At 49.2% G+C, this 21,030-nt stretch overlaps 2 long non-coding RNA genes across 2 annotated transcripts in view; one reads left to right on the top strand and one right to left on the bottom strand.

The window, feature by feature from the left end:
- LOC115240013 overlaps positions 1 to 21,030 on the top strand; it is a 134,791-nt gene that overhangs the window by 14,442 nt on the left and 99,319 nt on the right. The window contains exon 2 of the long non-coding RNA XR_003884721.1: positions 7,993 to 8,116. This is a non-coding gene — a long non-coding RNA (uncharacterized LOC115240013). The remainder of the gene's footprint in view (positions 1 to 7,992; positions 8,117 to 21,030) is intronic.
- Positions 591 to 15,887, bottom strand: LOC115240012. The gene is made up of 3 exons (XR_003884720.1): positions 15,754 to 15,887; positions 13,729 to 14,329; positions 591 to 1,694 (listed from the first exon to the last, which is right to left on the bottom strand). It is a non-coding gene; the product is annotated as an uncharacterized LOC115240012 (long non-coding RNA).

Raw genomic sequence — 21,030 nt, 5'->3', positions numbered from 1 at the left:
CTACCCCCTTCCGGCGCAGCTTGCCCGCTTTTTCGCACCCCTTCCGGTAAGCAGCTCGACGGCCGGCACACCTCTGCGCTCGCCGCCGTTCCTTCCTATCTTCCTTCTCGTTCGGCCGCTGCTTTCAGCCTCGGGATCGTCGTAACGATAACGATCCTCGCACCGTGCCGAGCTTCGACGTGGGCGGCGGGCAACGTCAGTTACTCGCCACCTGCTGCGACTTCCCGGCCCTGCTACCTACCGCCTGGCTCATGAAACTTCCTCTTATAATCTCTCCACTCCCTCTTCCGGGTCCTCTCCCAGGTCTCTCCCTCCCTATCGTGCCTCCCCTATATCGTAGCTGTTGCTGTCGGTCGCGATGCCTCTCACGAGTGCACCGCCGATCGGTGATTGTACGTCCGTAATGCTTCTATGCTGCTTTTCTGTCTTTTATCGTGATGGCTCGTTACGTACGCAGATCGTTGTCTTGCCGCATACGTTTGCGTTCGTTCGCGTTTTCACGGTTTGGTCGATGGAATTCTTTTCTCTTTCTCCTCTTGCGTTCTCTTCTTTCTTCTCGTCTTTTTCTTTTTCTTCTTCTCCCCCTCCTCTGTGTGTCGTATGTGATATATGTGTGTGTATGTGTGTGTGTATACGTGTGTTTTGCGTGAGTTGTTGCGCGCGCGAGCGAACGTTCTCCAACAGATGGGAGAACGGTCTATTTTCCTTCGTCTATCTAACTTAAATTCTAGCGTACACTTAAGTTCAGGTTAAAATTCAGGATTGCCCAGCCCGGACGGTGTGAACGAGAAGGATAGTCCACGCGGACGCGAATCGGTTATCGGTCGGAAGGGCGTTCGCTCCTCTTCGGGGTGAGAAATCGCACTCGCGGATGATTATCGCTCGTCCCGTTTTGCCCTGAGTATTTTAGCCCCGTTATGTTGGATGTGCGTGCGTGTTGTGTGTGCGTGCGTATGTGTGCGTGAATGCTCAAACGCGCTCGAACAGGCTCATAAAGTTGGTGTCCGCTGTCGCGCGCGTCGGCTTTTGAGTCAGTGAATTCGTGTGAATTCTTTTAAGCGGGACGAGAGCGTTTCTCTCCGGGATTTCCGTCACTCCGTTTCTGCTTCCGACTGCTTCCACCGATTCTCTCTTCTTACAAGCGGCTTCGTCGCGTCCGTCGATGACTCCTCCTCGAAATGCGACTCTAGCGTTTTAATTCTTTAAAAGGAATTCTATTCGATTATCGATCACCGCTCGTCGTTACCGATATCGTCGATGGTAGTTGTGGTTGCTTCTTATTATCGTTTAGGTTTAATTAATATTGCACTTAGGTACACTCGTTTTTTGAACACACTGAAATATATGTATGCAGCGCGGGGTTCTCTGTTCTTGCTCTCTCTCTCTCTTTCTCTCTCTTTGTCTCCGTCTCTCTATTTTTTCCTCTCTTTCGATCTTTGTCTCTCTGCGCTTCCGTAACTGCTCTCGATCTTTCCGTCCTCTATCTTCTTTATCGCTGTCTTCGGATGCGCGCGATCAATTCGCTAATCACTTTCTTCTTCGCAACCCCGCTTCTACTCGTTCGGCTCTCGATCTTCTTGCGCTCTTCTGCTCCTCCGCTTCTGCTTTGCTCGTCTTATTCTGCTTCTTCCGCTTTGTCCAGTCTTCCTCTCCTGCGCGGGAATCTCTCGCTGCAACGCGTCTCCCGCTCGAAGCTGCAATCCAGAACAAGAAAATACATTTTTGCGTTATTCGCTGTCACGCGCAACGAACATATTCAACATCAACACGACTAATTTTTCAACGTCAGGCAACTGTTTCACACATTTTTCCTCGTAATCGAGAAAAATTCGCGAAATGTTGATTAGATACGTATATTTTTTAAAATATTCAATCAGTTGAAAAAGCTGTCACAATATTCACTAGGGGGTTCTCAGATCCTATTATAAGAACCAAATCTAAATGTCTTGACAGATTCGGTACGGGAGGAGACAACGTCATTTAAAACATTGATTTTTGTCGGATCGTCTACAACCAGCAGTCGTAGTGCGAAAATATCGAGTGCCGAATAACGCGATGTAAATCAAATTAAATACAAGAAATGTGATAAAATTTCGCGATATCGAAAAGGTATCATCCTCGAGATTTTACGATCTTATGACGAGGTAACGCTACTAAACGCGTTTCTCTTTCGACTGACGTTTATGAAAGGTTACACTTCCGGCCGCGACACAAACAATAATTTCAACCAGCACTGTCAGAAGCACGCACTAATTACGCGACATGGTAAATCTCGTCCGTTTGACACATCCAATTCTCGTGTCGATAACATTCAACATTGTACAAATTCATGCCCTCCTTTTCGCGATGCAGACTCTCGTTAACGTGAATTTTTCAATTAGTTTCGCATTTCAAGAAAATCGGACCGGCTCGAAAGCGCGAGTGTCTTTTGCCGTCGCGTGGAATTCATCACTGATAACATGGAAAAGATAAGGAATACGTAATGTAAAAATGCAGGATTGGTATAAAGAAATGAAAACGGTTAACTTTGAGAATAATGCATTAACAAATGAAATGTTTATTTACAGGAATAAGTATAATATCAACGTAATAATAAGTAATAAATCAAAGCACTGGGGGTGAATGGGATAAAAATAAATATCCGGAGCACTCTGAATATTCTCATAGGAATGTAAGATGAGGTATGATTTATATGCCAACGTAACATCACTGCGAGTATAATCGCGATGTCCCACTATGACACTACCGTTCACACGTACAATTGCATTCGCGATCGTTTTTACGCCAATCTCTCATCGCTTCTTTTTCATGGAATCGAAAATTTGTATTTTCTCCGCTGATTCGCCGTCCCTCGAATTATTTTCTAACACGCGCGAACGCATTTTTTACTTCGCGGAGACTGTCGCTAATCGATGAAAAGGATTGACACGATGTCAATGAAATGCCAAATAATTTGTTGCGACATATGTCAGATTTACGCGATGTGACGAACATTGTCGCCCGCTTGTTGAATTAACGATCCGTAATGGTCACGCGCGGATATTCGCATAATTGCTAACTCGTTTACTCGCGACATAGCGACTCGTTACGTTTATTGTTCGCCGTGTAATTCCGCGATCACGAATATCATCGAGATGATGATTCGCGTGACCGTTGGCGCGAGTACGACGTATTTCGGGACGATGATCGAGATCTAATCTCTATTTTTTTCTCTTCCGTCTTTTTGTCCTCGTATCTTCGCGATCTTACCGAAGCACATCGTATCACTACCGGGAATCGAGACGGGATCGAAGCGTGTGCGATTGCGACGAAACACTGTTGAGACGGCGACGATGACGTACCGGGCATGTCAGGATTCGGAACAGAGGATAGGAGGGGGTGGGTCAGTGGTGGTCTCGATGGCCGAAAGTGGGGAAAACTGGCTAAAATGACACGAGAAAGAAGAAGAAAGTAAAGCAGATGCGTCGTCGATCGGGTTTACTAATCGGGCTTCGGTCGCAGAGTCGTACGTTGACACAACTTGAGACACAAGATCGTACGGGATAGAATTATTCCGGAGAGAAAGAGTCCGGAAGGATCTCCTTACTGAGAGAGATCCAAGAGTACGGGCGAGTAAGTTGACAGAGCGATGCGGTCGGCGATGGTCGGTAATGCGCGTAATACGTAAAATCGTTGCACCTCGGTCCGGCTGCTCGCGACCTTCGTGCACGGTATCGGCCAAGACACTGTTCTTCCTCTTCGGAGGACGACGACGGTAACGACAACGAAGACGACGATGACTACGACGACGACGACGACGACGACGACGACAACGACGACAACGACGACGACGACGACGACGACGACGACGACGTACGACGGGGGAAAAAGCTCTCTCCTCTTCCGCGTTCGAGTCCTTGACGGAGGAGGAACCGAAACTGACTCGGGTCTGCGGCTCGCGAGAAACGCTAAGTCCTTCTCCGTCGGGGGCCGGTGGTGGCGCGCTTCTCAGACCGCGTGCGTCTGACTAAAAGCCACCCCCTCGTGCCTTAAAGAACGCGTGTTCGGGTAGGGGCGTTGTCTTAGGTGGTGCGCGGCCGCGAAATTTCTGGCCACCTCGGGGCGCCTTCGCCGTACGCTGTTTCTTCACCACGGCGATCTCGTACGCGGGTCCGACGGGCCCGGGCGCGGGCCCAGGTTACCGTGGACCGACTCGTGACCCCGGCCGCGTCCACCCACGACGAAAATCTACCTCCGTGAGGACGAAAAACTGAGGCCGCCGTAGGACAGGAGTTTTCAAGCTACCCCTCTTTTCCTTTGCCCCCACCAGATACGACGCCGAGGCGCGCGCTCTATCTCCCCCTTTTCCTCAAACTCTCCTCTCTCTTCACCCCTCGTCCAGGTGGGTGGGTGGGGGTTTCTCCGCCGCCGACTCCGCCGACGCCTCGTACGGGGGTAGCGTCGTAAGGGGTGAGAGAAAGAGAGTGGGGCCGCTCTCCGTCTCCGTTTCGCCCGGCCAAGAAAACCCTCCCGGCAGGAGGGAAGGAAACGGTCGTAAGAACCGATTATCTATCCCTGTCTATCTCGATTGCTATCTTACACTTCGCGGTTACATTCCGGCGCATGTAAGTACGCGAAGCCGGTACGAGCTCTCGGACCGAGCGAGCTCTTTTTGTTAAGGGTACGTCCTTGAAAACTTTTCGCTCGTTCGTCGCGGATCATCTCCGTCGCGTAAACTCACTTGCTTCTTCTCTTTTCGCGGATTTAACACCCACGCGGATTAAAGGATTCTCGTTTACAGAGATATATATAAATGACTGGCGCAAGACATGCGAACGCCACGAATCGGGATATTCGACTGACGAAAAATTGTAGGGGGCTTCTGCGTAAGGGGGTGTAGCAGTCTGAGGTATGAATAAAAAGAAGGGGGACCGTCGTATAAAAATGGCCTCCTCCCTCATGTGTCCCGTATGGCAACATACGCGTGACTAACTATACCGTGGGGGAGTGGGGCGGGCTTTCTTTTTTATCCTTCTTTTATACGGATCGTGCCCGAGTTACGTAGTTCGCGACTCGCGTCGATATAACGCGCAAACTTTACTCGCGACTCGATGACAATTAAGTCGATTGAGCGTTGCGGGTCCATTGATCGAGCCGAGAAAACGGATTCAAATGTATCTAGTCGATCTGGCCTATCCATCATTCTTGCTTCACCCCCCCCCCCGCGTTTTGAAAGTCAATCCTCCCTCATGTGTCCCGTATGGCAACATACGCGTGACTAACTATACCGTGGGGGAGTGGGGCGGGCTTTCTTTTTTATCCTTCTTTTATACGGATCGTGCCCGAGTTACGTAGTTCGCGACTCGCGTCGATATAACGCGCAAACTTTACTCGCGACTCGATGACAATTAAGTCGATTGAGCGTTGCGGGTCCATTGATCGAGCCGAGAAAACGGATTCAAATGTATCTAGTCGATCTGGCCTATCCATCATTCTTGCTTCCCCCCCCCCCCCGCGTTTTGAAAGTCAAATCGTGATTTAAACGTGGATCATCGACCTTGCGGAGGACGTCGACTTTCCAGTGGACGCGCTGATGCTCATTTCACGGCGGAGGGTGGTCGATGGTGGTCATCCTGCTCGTCTTACGCACCCTCGCTCGCCAAAGTAGACAACCGAGCCACCCACCCCTCTCTACCCTTCTCCTCCCTCCTTTCCTCCGAGCTCTCATCTAATGTACATGCCCCACCATCGCATTAGGGGCTCCTATTCCTCCCTTCTCCGTCAACGTCTTTTCCCTCCCTGCACGCTCCTTCGTCTATCCTTCTCCTGCCATGTTTTCCCTTGTTGAGCCTCGCGTACGCCACCCGACATCCTTTTGCTACATCCTTTTCTCTCCCTTCTTTTCCTCCCTTCCTCAGCCGCCCGCTCGTCTCGCACACCCCTCCCACCAACGCGACCCCCACGCGCCGCTTTTTTACGCTGGCCTCGTCCTTTTTTCCACGTGGTATACACGTGGAAGTATGAGTCCAGAGGGTGGGGAGGCGCGACCCCTTTTTTTTCCATCACCCTGCCCCTAGCATCCGCGCAAGTGAATCCCGCTGGTCGTCCGAGACGACGCAACAACGCGTCCACCCTTCCAACCTTCTGTCTCTCTTCCTTCCCTCGATTGGAAGGGCAGCGACGATAAGAAACGGCGAGCAAAGAAAAGAGCGTCACGTAGCGTAGCGTCGCGTCGCGACGCGTCCGGTCGCATCCCTCCACCCACATCGTGTCGACCCTATCCGCGTCTCTTCCAACGCGCGTGCGACGAGGGTGGTGGACCGTCGTGCGAAAAAAGTTAGCCAATGGTTCGGCCGTCCGGCGATGGTGGAAAAATCGAGTGACCTTTGTCGCACGTGCGATACCACGCGCGCGATAACCTTCTTTGTCGCGGTGCGATGGACCGTCGAAAAATGTTTTCCGCTCCTTAAAGAGATGTACTACGACGATCGGTATATATGATGAAATCGATTATTCCGATGTACAGCTCGCTTCGTTGCACATATATGTCTAAGCAGACTATAGATATGTCTTTAGAAAGCGACAGAGAATTGATGACATTTTGTTGTTAGTTTAACTCGATATACTATTTCTAGCAGCGTAATCTCTTTTGCACTCAATTGAGGTACAAGTCTCTTTTTAAGTTATAAAAAATTAAGTAAATTTCAATTTTGTAATAATATTGAAATAAAATAGATTTACCATATGATATGATTTTCTAAGAGATACGTCTTGAAAACATATAAAAAAAGTACTTATGAAGAGAGATGTCCAAGATTAGCTCTAAATATCTACTAATAGCTATGAAAAATTTTGCGAGATTCAAGTGCAGAAATATTCAGTTTATCGGACGTCACCGGAAGGCATGTATAGGACGAAAGTAACGCATTTCCGACACGAGGGTCTCCGGCACGAAAGTGGCCGGGGAGCGATCGCGATCGAACTTCCGTTCGCGGCAGGCTGCCGCCGTGGTAAGAATTTCGGCACCGCTCGTATGCGGGTGGAGAGAAAGAGAGAGGGACTCGCTCGTTGTATACGCGCGCGAGTGTGTTCCTTCGGAGCTCCGAAAATAAGTACGTAGAACGCATTGGGCAATCGAGGCTCACTTTAAATTACAAATGAAGCGGCCGGCCCGACGCGGCGTACGCGAGGATAAAAACAGGTGAGAATCGAGCGTCCGCGCTCGGTTTATCGGGTGGGTGGATTGTCCAGGTATACGTGCGTGTGTAGGTGAATATACGCGTATGCTGCACGCGCGTATGTACATTTCGTACGTACGCAGTATTTTAGATCTCAATCCCGATCCCGATTCCCCCTTGATCCCGATCGGCAGCTGGACTTGAAGAACCGACTAACGGACATACAGACCGCGGGTACTTGGCGCGTACGAAAGTTGTTGCACGTGCACTTGCAACTTTGACGGCCAGTTGTGCCGGCGCGGCGCGGTGCTTTGAGAATCGAGCCGATCGACTACCCCGATAGGACGTACGCCGCCTCTGCGTAGGAAGACATTTGTCTTCTGGGCCTGATCCTGCCTACTTTGAATTGTCCGCCTTCTTCTTCCTCGCGAAAGTGCCGGCGGCGGGGGAGTGCGCGAAAATGTGTCGACGGAGATGGTCGTCAGGTGGTGGAAATACCGCCGGGATATTTGTTAACGCATGTCTTATATATGTCTTTTTCGAATTTCCTGGCCCGCGATAGAAGGACTAGTATTCTGACAATTCTCGAAATTCTTCCATTTCGATTTAAGAAAATAGTTTTTGATTAGTCATTGATTAGATTTTCGGTTATTGAAAACGGTTATGAATCCGAAATGGAAAAAAAGAAAGACCAACGTATACAATATTCAAATTTCATGATTGATTATATATAAATGCATATTTTTAACTTTTAATGTGTGTGTCTGTCACGTAAAAAGATTTATAGAGGATAACAATCAGATAATAATAATTGATTCGAATCGCTTTGTTCCAGGAATTCGTTTTGCTGCTCGTGTGAAGTAGTCTCGTCTCAACCCCTCGCCGTAAGAACTACCCCGTGGCGAGGTGACGTCTGGCGGCGAAATAAGGAACGAGGGAACGAACGAGTGGAGAAAAGGGTGAGTCGTTTTAAGGTTTTTGTCCGTGCTAACCTCGGTAAAATATCGATCAGGACGAAGGGGCGATAACGGTAAATGCGAGTATATGTGATTAGACGATACACGCATTCATTAAAGATATAAATGATGTACCACTGAAATAAAATTTAAGCAAATACGCAAAAGTTTAAAAAAATGTATATTAGATTTTTATATTCTTTATATATTCTTTTATATTCTTTATATTATTTTATATTCTAAAGAGATCAATTAATGTTCTCGTATGAATTAAATTACATAAAATATCTTTGAGCAATGTGACTAGAGCAGAATATATCGATAAATATATATTTGAAATTTATAGATAAAAATAAGATTTTCTACGGCGATAAAAGCGGGACGTCAGACAATTGAACTCACCAAGCTATGTTACATCGATTTCAATCCTCGACCACATCACGCGCGTTATCACATTATCTGGCGAATACGTCGCAATACGGGAAGGCGCACTATTTTATTCGGCGGGAAATGAGATTAAGATCGTCGCGACGGTCGCGATTCGGCGAATCGGTGGAACGCGCAGCACGCGAGCCATCGAAACTGACGGCCCGGATTAAGAATTCTAACGGTAGGAGTAGCCGGTCGGCAGTAGGATGAAATGAGCGACGCGTCCGGCGCATTACGCAATGAAAGAAACAAATGAAGCTTAATAGAAAAACTGCCCGCGCTAGAAAAACCCATTCTGTCGTGCACTTAGTACAGCTTCGTCAGAAAGTGCATCGGCCGTTCTTTCTCCCCTTGTTGCGCGACGAGATGCATATGTTTCTCAAACGACGAGAGTGAAATTTTTTTGCATCCTCTGCGGTAAATTTAACGCGATATTTAACGCGTATCAAAAAATTTCATGCTATATTAAATGCAATATTTTAATGCAAATAAATTTTAATAGAAAAAAGTATGAGCGGCTATATAGTATATATTCTACCGTTTCGCGGAAAATTGCGCGCGACGTTCTTTCAATTTGCGATGCATCGAACATTGAAGCGAGGTCATCGATGCATCGGAATTGTAGCGAGTCAGCGATCCGAAAAACTGAACGGGTGGCAGCGAGACACCTCATGAATTTTTCAAGTTCATTCGGACGAACGGCTAATTAACCGTAGTAATCGAGCAAACGTGTAGAATCGGCTCACCACTGTCCAGTGTACTCTGTTCCGGTTCTAAATTTGATTTACATTAAATATGAGAATGCGCTCGTCAGACACGAGCGAGCATACGTGCATACGCGTGCATACCGTATATCGTCGCATTAAATATAACCAAACGCGGCAAACGCGCGTAATGAATCAAATTATTTCGGACCGCGGCGCGGTTGAGGGGGCATAATTTATCCGCGTGAAAAGGATAAAAGCGGGCAAAAAGAATGAATTGCAGATTCTCGTCGAGCGAACGCGTGTAAACGCGACGTTTGGATGCAACCGATCCGCTTGGACGATATAATGGATATCCGAGGTCGATTCCGGATAATTCGGGATATCAAATATATTGCGTCGCGAGATCAAAGGCGTGTGCGTGAGCGTTGTCAAAGCTCACGGCACGGACGCGGAACGCATTCGTCGTATGCATTTTTCCCGACTGTACCACCACCGTCGTCTGCGGCTGTGTCAATAGGAGCCAATCTAAGTACATATGCACACACAGACGTAACGCAGCTCGCCGCACACTGCGACTCGTGATGCAATCGTGTGCCTCGTGCCTCGCGCAGTTTCGACATTCTCTTTGCCCCGCGCTATGCGCAAAGTGCGGCAACGAATTCCGCGATCGGACGCGATTGATCGATCCTGTCGGTGTGCACACCTGAAATTTTAACAACCTCGGAGCAAATCCAAATATCGACCTCGGCCTCGGGGTCCCAGAATCAAGAGGTCTCGAGAAATCCTAGCGTGACGATGATTGCTCGAGGAACGATTGATTTGAGTACTGACTGTATCTATCATTCTCGTTATTTTTCTGAGACTTTGCGCGAACCGCGAGCGAGATAAGATAAGCATGCGCGGATGCAGGATCAAGGTGAAGAAGATAGCGCGGTGACTTCGGCCGGCATCGCGACAGTCATTCCGGAAAAAAAAAAAAAAAGAATTGGCGCTTTGCGTTATCGGAAAAATACGACGCGTACCATTCTTACCAGCGAATGTAAAATCCACGCTGGCATTTTGAAGTTTGGAAACCGCGCGCCAGGAATATCTCTTCTCTCTCGCGTGAAAAGATGACGAGATAATTATATTAGATTTAATTTTTAAAACTGCCGAATTTACTGAATCACGATTGTCACGTACTCGTTGACGTATGAGACTCATGTTTGAATGAACAATCGTCTTTCATTATTTGCAAATCTTTTCAATTTCGTAATTTTATATTAAAAGCGACGAAAGAACGAAATGATTTATTAAACGACTTGAAATGCACGCGTGGCTGCGACGAAAATATGAAGATAAAATTTATCGCTCGTTAGTCTATATCATTGTAATGATGCTGAGAAACAATCTATTTTTTAAAATGATTTCATAGATTACTGGATTATAAATGTTGCTAACGAATCTCGTTTATTTCGTAACGAAGCTGTCGGGCGGTGACGGTGGCGAGAGTCTGCGAATCATGAAAGATGGCAGACGCCGGTCGATGATTGCGAATATTTTTGCCCGCGCGCACAATCAGTACTTTCCGTCTCGTATATTTGCCGTAAAGTACGAGGGGGCCAATCGGGAGGAGGGGGGAGGGTGGGAGAGAGCAACGGAATATATACATAGAAAGACCGTTAATCAAAGCGACAGCGAGCTCCCGTCCGGGATACCTGGCCGGAGTAGCGAACGGCGAGTTTTGCCATTTTTGGGGGGGAAAATTTTCCGTGAAAATCATTGACGTCGCCCGGGTCATCGACGAGCTCTACCCGGCGGACCAACAGCTACACGTACACGGGCACATAGGCACGCACGTGTATGTGTATACGTGTATGTACCAGAGTACACAATGTGGGAGGCCTGTGTCTCGTATATATCGGGGTGGTAGTTCCCGCAGAGAACGGCGTGCGACGGCCTCCCATTGGCCTCCCATTGGCCGGTCCGGGGGTGGCTCGCTGCAGTCATCGATTCAGGCAGTCATTGGCTGACTCGGCCCCGGCCGCCATTTTGAATGACTCCGGGATCAATACGCGGGGTGCGGAAAAAAAAGTGCATGCAGGCCCACCACCGCCGTCGCCTTCCCCCCAGGTTCCCTTGGCCGTATCTCACGGCCGTTCTATCTCCGTTCGCACGCCACCCCGCCGCTCTCACCCTCGCTCTCTATCTATCCGCCGGTTCATGCAACCACCGACACCGTTGCACCAACCCTCCTCTTTCCACCCAGGGGCACCCTAACGCCTTTCTGCCGCCGACTACCACCGCCCGACCCCTCTCCCTCTCCCCGCTTCCTCCGATGGCATCCCCGGCGCAACAACGCCAACCATCGACGACCCAGCCGAAGGGGGTGATCGGGGCCGTTCACATGTATACGCGCGCGGAGGAAGGTACGCACATATACATACAGCGTGTTCGCGCGTTTGAAAATCATCGAAAAAATGCTCGGCGAAAGCGGGGTTGCCGGTATTCCGCCGTGGCGCCGCCGCCCCCGGCCATCGCTACCGCGTTCCACCGTCATTTCTTCTCCTCCCCCTCCCCCCGTCCCCCGCCGGGTTTCGCGCTCCAGAGTATATGCAATTTCTCTCTCGCTTTCTCGCGTACGCGTTGTTACGTTGCACGCTACGTTTTCAACACAGGCCAACTCGTCGGGAAATAGGAAATTTGAAATCGAAGCTCCGCATCGCCGCTCACCGAGCCCCCCACCCCCCGTCCCTCTTTCTCCCGCATCACCCTTGATCATCGGTGGAGCTCCCGGGCCTGGCACCGGACCCGGGGGTGCGTCATCGAACTCGGGAAATGGAATGACTCCGTATAACGCGCGTTCTTTGTCTCGAGGACCCGCGATTCTCGCCATTTTTCTCGCCTATTTCCCCCCCCCCCACCCCACCCCCCTCTTTTTTTTCGTAACAAAAGCGAAGAGTTTGCTCTAATCGACGTCGTGAAATATTCTTGGAAAACATTGCTTGGAAAATAATTGGCTATGACGAAATAAATATATGATTGGAATTGCATGCAATGAATAAGTAGCGAATACAACGACTCGAATGATCATAGACGTGATAGCGAATCGAAATTAGATGGAAAATTATCGATGTACAAAATTTATGAGAAAAGATGGCGATATTATTGATCAGTTTTTTAATATATACAATCATACTGAAGTGGTAATCTTTATGATCTGCAAAGATAAGAATCGTGATATAAGCATTTGAAATTAGGCCGATATCATCGCGGGAAACTTGTTTCAAGTCTGTTTGAAGTTCGCCTCACGACAGAGGCCGGACATCAAGTCGTTGCACGCTACTTAATAATCCGCGAATTATAATGGTAATATGCATAACAGCGATTCTACCGGGTAACAGTAGTCATTACGGTAGTCGCTATTATTACGGGCACTTTCGCGTTTAACTGTTTTACCGTAATAAGCTGCGGTCGTTCAAAGTAAGAGAAAGAGAGAGAGAGAGAGAGAGAGAGAGAGAGAGCGAAGCTGGCAATAGTATAGACAAGCCGCGGCCGGCGCGAAAGTATGCATTACGCTGGCTAAGTTTTATAGCGGCCGTTGTTAGGTGGTGCCGCGCGCGAGGTCTGTCATTACACAGTAACTTGTAAAACAGTTGCCTTTGGACGTAATATCATTTGCGCGATACTAAGAAGTTTAAGAGCCGAAGATTTATCGTTCCGTTTACGAGATCCGCGCGCCGCTAAACGACACGATAGAGATCCTCGCGAAGAAGAAGTCGCGCCCCTCTCCTCTCTCGCTCGACGAATCGAGCGAGAAAGAGAATTCGCTCGAGAGGAGATCTCCGGCTGCTCATTTCGGAGCTTCTCTCCGGACATGGCAGCTATTATTACGGGCACTTTCGCGTTTAACTGTTTTACCGTAATAAGCTGCGGTCGTTCAAAGTAAGAGAAAGAGAGAGAGAGAGAGAGAGAGAGAGAGAGAGCGAAGCTGGCAATAGTATAGACAAGCCGCGGCCGGCGCGAAAGTATGCATTACGCTGGCTAAGTTTTATAGCGGCCGTTGTTAGGTGGTGCCGCGCGCGAGGTCTGTCATTACACAGTAACTTGTAAAACAGTTGCCTTTGGACGTAATATCATTTGCGCGATACTAAGAAGTTTAAGAGCCGAAGATTTATCGTTCCGTTTACGAGATCCGCGCGCCGCTAAACGACACGATAGAGATCCTCGCGAAGAAGAAGTCGCGCCCCTCTCCTCTCTCGCTCGACGAATCGAGCGAGAAAGAGAATTCGCTCGAGAGGAGATCTCCGGCTGCTCATTTCGGAGCTTCTCTCCGGACATGGCAACCATCCCTCTCCAGCCTCTCCCTCGCCCCCCCCCCCTCTCCTCTCCTCTCGAGCGACGACTTGGAGGGTCGGGATTTCGAACGGAGAAAGAAAAGCGTATACACAAAGCATGCCATGCAAAGATCGATATTCAGTTAGTTGGTGTGGTACTTACATTTGGAACCGAACTAACTGAAACAAGGACATAAGGCTTCTCTTGGTAGCAACGACTTTTAGATCACATTTTTAGTTATTAAGAATTTTATCGTTTTTTTTCATATTTTTCGCTTTTTAAATTTACGTTTAAAATCTAAAGTTTCTCAAAACTTGTTAAAAATATACTTTAGTCATATCTTTACAATTTACTTTGTAGACGTCTAAAGTGTTATTTTTTTTTTTTTGTTTGTTTGTTCCTTTCCCCCCTGTGTCTCTCGTTTGTTCCTTCGACAGTGTAGGTGTACTCTTCTTCTTTAAGGCAATGCTTTTGTTTCAATTTCGTTTCTTCTCTTTTTTTTTGGTGCTTTTTTTCGCGTATTTTTCTTGATTTTCTTTTTTCTTCTTAATCGTCGTCTTCGTACTCGTCGTAATTTTGAAATCAGGATCGCTCGAAAGTGTTTTAGCTTCTCTAAATTATTTAAGTCTTTTCGGCAAAACTTAAGAGGAGTTGTTCAGACGTTGTGTTTCACAGACAGAAATCGGTGCGTGTTTCGGAAACGGCGAAATTAATTTTTCAATGAAATAACTATGACAACACATAACAACACAGTGCGACGCGTCTGAAATAGAAAAGAAAAGGGGGCGCCGACGGACCCCCGTATGTCCTCGTTACGATCGATCCGTCGAGTGACTTTGCGATCGACGGTGGATCCTGTTTCCTGGTCGACGAATCAGTAAACGGATCCACCGATCGGCTCGTTTCTTAACGCGTTTTTAAATATTTATTTTTATATCGGTAAGTCGGCGTGCGATTACGATAACGTCGGAATTTCGAGCCGCGTGAGACGGTTTGTGGAGGGACCGAGAAGCGTATGAGTGACGAAAAGGTGTATCGATCATGACAGACTCAGTTGTTGAGTCGCGTTTCCTGCAACAATCTCAATCTTAGTTTACATCAGCTTGATTACTAATTAAGTTCAAGTCAATATACGATAAAATTAATAAAAGAAAGAATCTAAAATATCAATTCGAATGTAAAGTAATTTTAAGAAAGTAATGTGTAGAATTTTAAAGCTCGAATCATCAACCCCATGAGGGGGTTACCCCTGCGTCATTGGGGTAGAAATGGAAATCTTAAGTCAAGAGTACTATCTCGCGGATATTGAAAGAAAAATGCGATAAATTAAAAGGTGCACTTAACCGATGCAGGATATCGCGCGGATCTGGCATCATCGATAATCACACCCACCCCCGGGGCCATCCCCCCGAGTCCAAGTCGGCGTCGGTCTAAGGCCATTCGAATCTCCCGCGTGACGAAAGGAAAAACCTTTGCCATAAGAAGGGGGCCACGTGACTCGAGGAACGAATGAGCGTCTTTGCCACCCCCGCCGTGGCATCCTCGCCCGCCCCCTCCACCTTCTCTCTTTCCCCTTCTAGAGAGGCGCGCGGCGTCGCTCCTTGCGCGTCGTGGTAAGACGCGTCGGCACGCTGCCTCCGTCCTTCTCGCACCCTCGTAAGCTCCCTGTCTCACGTCCTTTCTCCCTCTCCCTCTTTCTATTTCGCCGCGCTCTCTCCATCCTCGTGCTTTCCCGGACTTTTCTCCCCCACGTGCTCCTCGCGAATCGGCAGTGTCTGCTGGCACGTCGCGGGATGGCGATCTTGGTAGAAAGGATCTCTCGGAGGAGGCCTGCTTCTGTTCCATCTTCTCCTCCTTGCCATCGGTGCTCTCTCGCCCGATCCCGCTATCTCGCAATCATTCGTCTTCCTCTTTTTCTCTCCTTCCTCGAATCGTTGCTTACGTCTGCGAGCGCACTCCGGATCTTCTCGGGGAAAGCCCCACGGGAAGCCGCCCCCCAAAGCCGTTCCCGGTCCCTCCTTTCTCTCCCGTACACGCGGACTTGTAAGACGCGCGGCGCGAGTCTCCGATATAATTCCCCGATTTCTCGCGTACGAGCACCTCCGCGATCGCGATACGCGTCTTTGACGAATCGTCACGGCACGGCCCGCCGCGTTAACGCGGATATTTCCGTAGGATTTCGGTAACCTTTGATAGAGGCATTGCGAGCATCCCCGTGTCTGAGTAGCAACTGCGCCGTGGCCCCGTGCCGGGCACCCCCACCTCACCTCCTCGCCGCCTCTATTGCACCACACGCCGCCCGCCGCCTAAACCGTACCGAAGCGAGCCACCAACCCTCTCTCGGACGCGCGCTGGCCCTCCACCCGCGTTCCATCTCGCTTCCTCACCGGTTCCCTGCCGCCACCGTTCGCGCTCTCGCACGTTCGCCCGTCCATCCGTCCGTTTGTCCATCCGCCCGCTTACCCGTTCTCACTCCCTCTCACTCCTTCTTCTCTCTTTCGCTCGCCTTTTCCCGCGCGCCCCATCTCGCTTTCTCTTTCCGCCCGTTCGGACCACGAACCGACGTTCGCTCGGTTACTCGGACGCGCGCCTTCCTCTTTCGCCCTCTTCCTTCCCGCGCCTTCCCGCTCGCCCTCGCAAACGATGTGCGCTGTGTGCGATGCGCTGCGCTCTTGCATCTTCGTGTACGTTGTGCGCTCTGCGCTCTGCGCGCTGCCGTGCCCAGCCCGACGTGAGCGCGCGCGCGCGCTGCGCGGCTTGGCGCACCGAGGCGTCAGGTGGATGACGCCATGTACGTCGCGTAGACCGTTTATAATGACGATAACCGGCCAGCGCGGCTCCTCTCTCGAATCCGGATAAGTTTTCATGGCCAGCGGCGGCACCGACCGCTACGAAAACGATGGCGTTGACACGTCCTCCCACGCGGGAGGGAGGGGAGGTGCGAATGCGATTTGGGTAATTTAGTTGCGGGAATTAGGCGCGGGAACTAGCGCCTAATTTTTGCCCTCCTCTCTCCCCAACTTCTCGTTAATGTATTCGTAGACGAGAGGGTAGCCCTGGATGATATAATGAAGCTTTATATACAGGAGTTTGCGAGGACTCGTGCATGAGATTGACGAACCGAGATCTCGTTCATTTCTAATTAAAGTAATTTTTTAACTCTACAATCTACGCATTCTTGATAATTAATTTGATAAATATCCCCAATAAGCGGACGATAATCCGCTGTAGAAACTTGTTATTAAAGGGGAGGACGTCTTTTCGAGTTTAGGCGCGAATTACTTAAAGAGTCAACGTCGAGTTAGACACACTTGCGAAATCGATATTTTCGATATATATTGTGGAGATCATGTAATGAATTCGCGTTCACTAATGATTCGCAGTAGAGTTCTTGAAAAAAAGAAGTAACCATTTGTAAAGGAGGACTCGCGACGATCGTGCGTGCGTATTCAATTACAGATTTTACACGATTTAATGATAGTTAAAGTAGCAGTCTCTCGCTCTTCGCAGTATCTCCAACGCTCCATTCCAGGAGCCATAGAACGGCTGGTAAACGATGAGGGGTGGCTTCTCTGTCGCTACCCAATAACGATTTGGAGGCGTTATCGTGGCTTTACATCCCTTTGGCCCTGGCGTGACAGTAAGGTTAGCACGCCGTTGTTGCGTACACGCCAGAATGGAGTTCACGTTCATCGTGTATTTCGAATCGTGGCACTGACCACAGCACACTCCATCGTACTTTATAGCGGATAGATAGACGAAAGGATACTACGTGCAAAGTATAACAATTCTTTAAAAATAATCTCGAGTCAGTAACTGACTTTTTCTTTAACAAGGAACGATATTTAAAATATCTTTTCTTTTTTAGAAACTTGATTGGTACGGTAATCTCTGTTTTATCACATATATTGAATTATATTAATGAGAGAATATCTGAAATATAATTTTAAGACAGAGATTCCAGTCGAATTTACTTATCCAGATACGTAAGTACGAAGGGCGACTTTTAATCTCCGGTGAAATCTGACCTGCCTGGAACGTCGATCGGTTTATTCCGTCTCTGTCCCTCGCATGCAATAACAATTTGGAGGCGTCCGTGCGGCTTTACATGCTTCGGTAGCACCGTGACAATAAGGTTAACACAGCGACATTGCGTACGCGACGTAACCGGGTACGTACACCATCGTATTTCGAATCCTAGCGCTGACCGCAGCTCGCTCCATCGCGCTTCCACGGGGGTTGCTCGGCCGCCCCCAGGTCGGCGTGCCTCGCCTCTGGAAATTCTCCAGCGGCATTCCCTAGCGCGAGCCTTTCGTCGATAGAGAGGCTGGATCTTATTACGACCTGCAGACTACGCGTCGAGGTATGATTTCGTTGCATATGATGCGGGGACTCGGAATCGATCGATTCCGAGTGCCGGGGCCATCGTTTTCAATTCGCTCGTCGCACCGCTGTATTTTCTGCTCGCGAGACTTTTGCGTCGGTAAACAAAATATTCAATAACATAAAACGGAAAATTGTGTTTGTGATTTTATCAACAGAATTACTATTATGTCAAAATTTTAACGCTGAGGGGGAAAGAGAAAAAGAGGATCGTGGTATTAAAATATAAAAATAAAACAATAATATACGTAAAACGAAAAATATATTTGACGAGAAGAATTATAGCGTGAAAGGATTTATAATTGATATCGAATGTCGAGGTATCGTCGGCGCGTTCACACTCGGAGCTCTCGTTTCTTTTTCATCTCCGAATCGTTCCTTCCGCAGGAGGAAGACGCGGCTCAAAGGGAGGGAACCACCGCGGTAAGGAAGGGTGGCCACGACTGGAAAAAGAGGGATCTCGCAGACGATCCTTTTCGCCTCCCTACCGTACGTCGTCGACGGTTCCTCGTAATTGTATCGATTGTCTTAGGGCGACACTCTCTACGGCCAACCGTTACGCGCCACGAAAGGTGCACCGGTCGCGTCCCGTCTCTCTTATGTCCCCCTTAGTACGGGGTGACCCGCTTTGTTGTTTCACAACCGATCGAAAAATAAAAATTCCTAACCGGATGAGAGTTTGACCTGGATCTTTTGTGGACGCGGGGGTAAGGGCGAGAGTAAGGGGCAGCTCGCAGACACAATGCGCCGAAATATTTGCATACGCGGACGGCCAACGGCGACGGCATGTGGCGCATCGCATGGGTTACCTCTCTTTCGAGAAGGGGATCGAGGAGAGGGTCGATAAAAGGGAAAAAATTGGATTTCGCCGCCTCTATCGTCGGCGCGCGTCCGCGATGTTACTCCATACGGAAGGACAAGGGCCGACACGGACGGCCCAGGTAGATAGTTAGGACCGGCTGACTCCGGACAAGGGGATGAAAATCCGTGTTTTTTCCACCCTTTATCCATCCCTCGTGGTACCCGGCCCATCGGGTAATCATAATAATGAGAGGAGAAAGACCGGTTGACCATCGGGTGGCCGATCGCCCCGAGGGGCGATAAAACAATCGCGGCTCATTTTTTGCCGTGCCAGCTGCAGCCGGCAGCATCAACCGCGATCGTCGCGACTAGTCACGACCTTTGGACACATTGTGCGGGCCAGATTCTTGATTTGTCGACGTATTGCCCTTCTCGCGCGGATTGTTTCAACCCTCACGACGTTAGGAAAAATAAAAAATCAATTCGACAGACATGATTTAATAATACTTACGACGCGATATCGAGATCATTTTTCGATGATATCCGTTGAATAAAACGTGTTAAAATACGACAACTTTTGTCTAATTTAATTTAGAAAATACTCACTATTCAACGTTCGTTTTACCACGTGCGATCGATTCACCCATCTGTAAGCGGGACGAAAGCCCGAGAGAGGATCGAGAACGTCCTTTCCCGCAGGGACGGCGACTCACGGGACACCCACTTGGCTAGTCGCCTAATGATCAGCGGAGGAATCGTGATGGCAAGCGGTAGAAGAGAGATAGAGAGTTGTCGGGAAGGGCTGGAGAGGTCAATGGCTGACGTTCTGGGTAATTAGTAAAAACAAAGGAGCCTGGCCGCGAGAAGGAATCGAGAAATAATCATCAGAGGCGAGCATAAGAGACAAGCTGAAAGAGAAGCGGACGAGCGGTCGAAGGGCGGGGAGGAGAAAGGGGGGGGGGGAGGGGGCAAAAGAGCGGCGGTGGTATAGACGCGCGAGATAAAATCTAAATGAGAAAGTAATCCCTCGACGTTGACGAGGAAACGAGCGGGCGCGGCGGGGACGGGGAAGACGCGGGCGGGACACTCGCTGAGAAACGATGATCTTCTCCTAGGCGCCTCCTTTTTCGTCCTAGGTCATGGCACCTGGGCGCTCTGCGGTGGCCTTCCGCGATGTAAACACCTAGCTGGAGCGCATCTCACACACAGCCGGCTCGCCGGTGCTATTGGGCTAAGCGCTCGGGCTTAACCTAACCCAACCCTAGCGTGTCGACGACCACCGCCACCGCCGTCGCCGCCGCCGTCGTCGTGGCGGCATGTCCGGCGTATGTAGGTAGGTGGCCCTATCGATTCTCCCACCTCGAGAGAAAATAACGGGGATCTCACGGCGAAGATCCGCCGCCGCCTATTCGCAAAGTTATTTCGCGTCAAGTTCCGCGAAACCGTCCCGCCGTTGCGCCCTTTCCGAGGGGTAAGGGTAAAGCGAAGGGCTCGCGGCACAGCCGGGGTAATCAAATGAAAACAAAAATCGCAGAGCCAGCCAACCTCTCTCGAACGACCGAACGGCGGGAGGAAGAAGAAGAAGAAGAAAGTTACACGGCCAACTTTCGCCTTTTTCGCCGCAATTTGCGGCCGATTCAGCCGTGAATCTCGGTCCCCACTTCGTTGAACGGCTCCTCTCTCGCGTTTCCTCTCGCGGTATTTCCATACCGCTCGACAACTGCGCCGAAGGTCAATGTTCCCTTCGTCGAACTCGTGCTCGTTGGACGAGAGCTCGCGAGCGATTATAATCGCGTACACCAACGATATCAATCGCGCGTTCGAATTATTAAGCTTCAATTTTCGGCTTTCTATCGATCCGTTGTAATGTTACTATTTTCTGCTATTCAATCGCTTTTCCTAATTTAATAAATAATATACTTGTCTTTATTTGTTTAAAAATAGACTTTAAAAATCGCTTGGCCTTTCTATCGTATACTTGACGATTTGTCTGTTTCGTCCTTCCCCGAGGTTGGCGGCACGAGCGACCCAGATTTCGCAAGGTTAAATCGCGAGTCGTTCCAGCAAAGGATCACTCTTATTTTGTGTCAACAGTTTTTTTTTTTTTGACATTTACGAGTATCGCGTGACAGACGGACTGTTGTCAAGAAAGAAAGAAGTGGAAATAGGAAAGGTGGGGGAATACGACGCGCGAGAGACGAGACAATCTGTTTATTAAGCGTTCCAGATGGGCCAGATGCCCATTCTCCGCGCACACGTAACACGTGGATAATCGGAAGA

Source organism: Formica exsecta, unplaced genomic scaffold, assembly GCF_003651465.1.
Source record: "Formica exsecta isolate Colony F162 unplaced genomic scaffold, ASM365146v1 scaffold4, whole genome shotgun sequence".
NCBI lineage: Eukaryota > Metazoa > Arthropoda > Insecta > Hymenoptera > Formicidae > Formica > Formica exsecta.
Note: the sequence above shows the minus strand (reverse complement) of the source record. Positions and strands in the feature narration are given on the sequence as shown.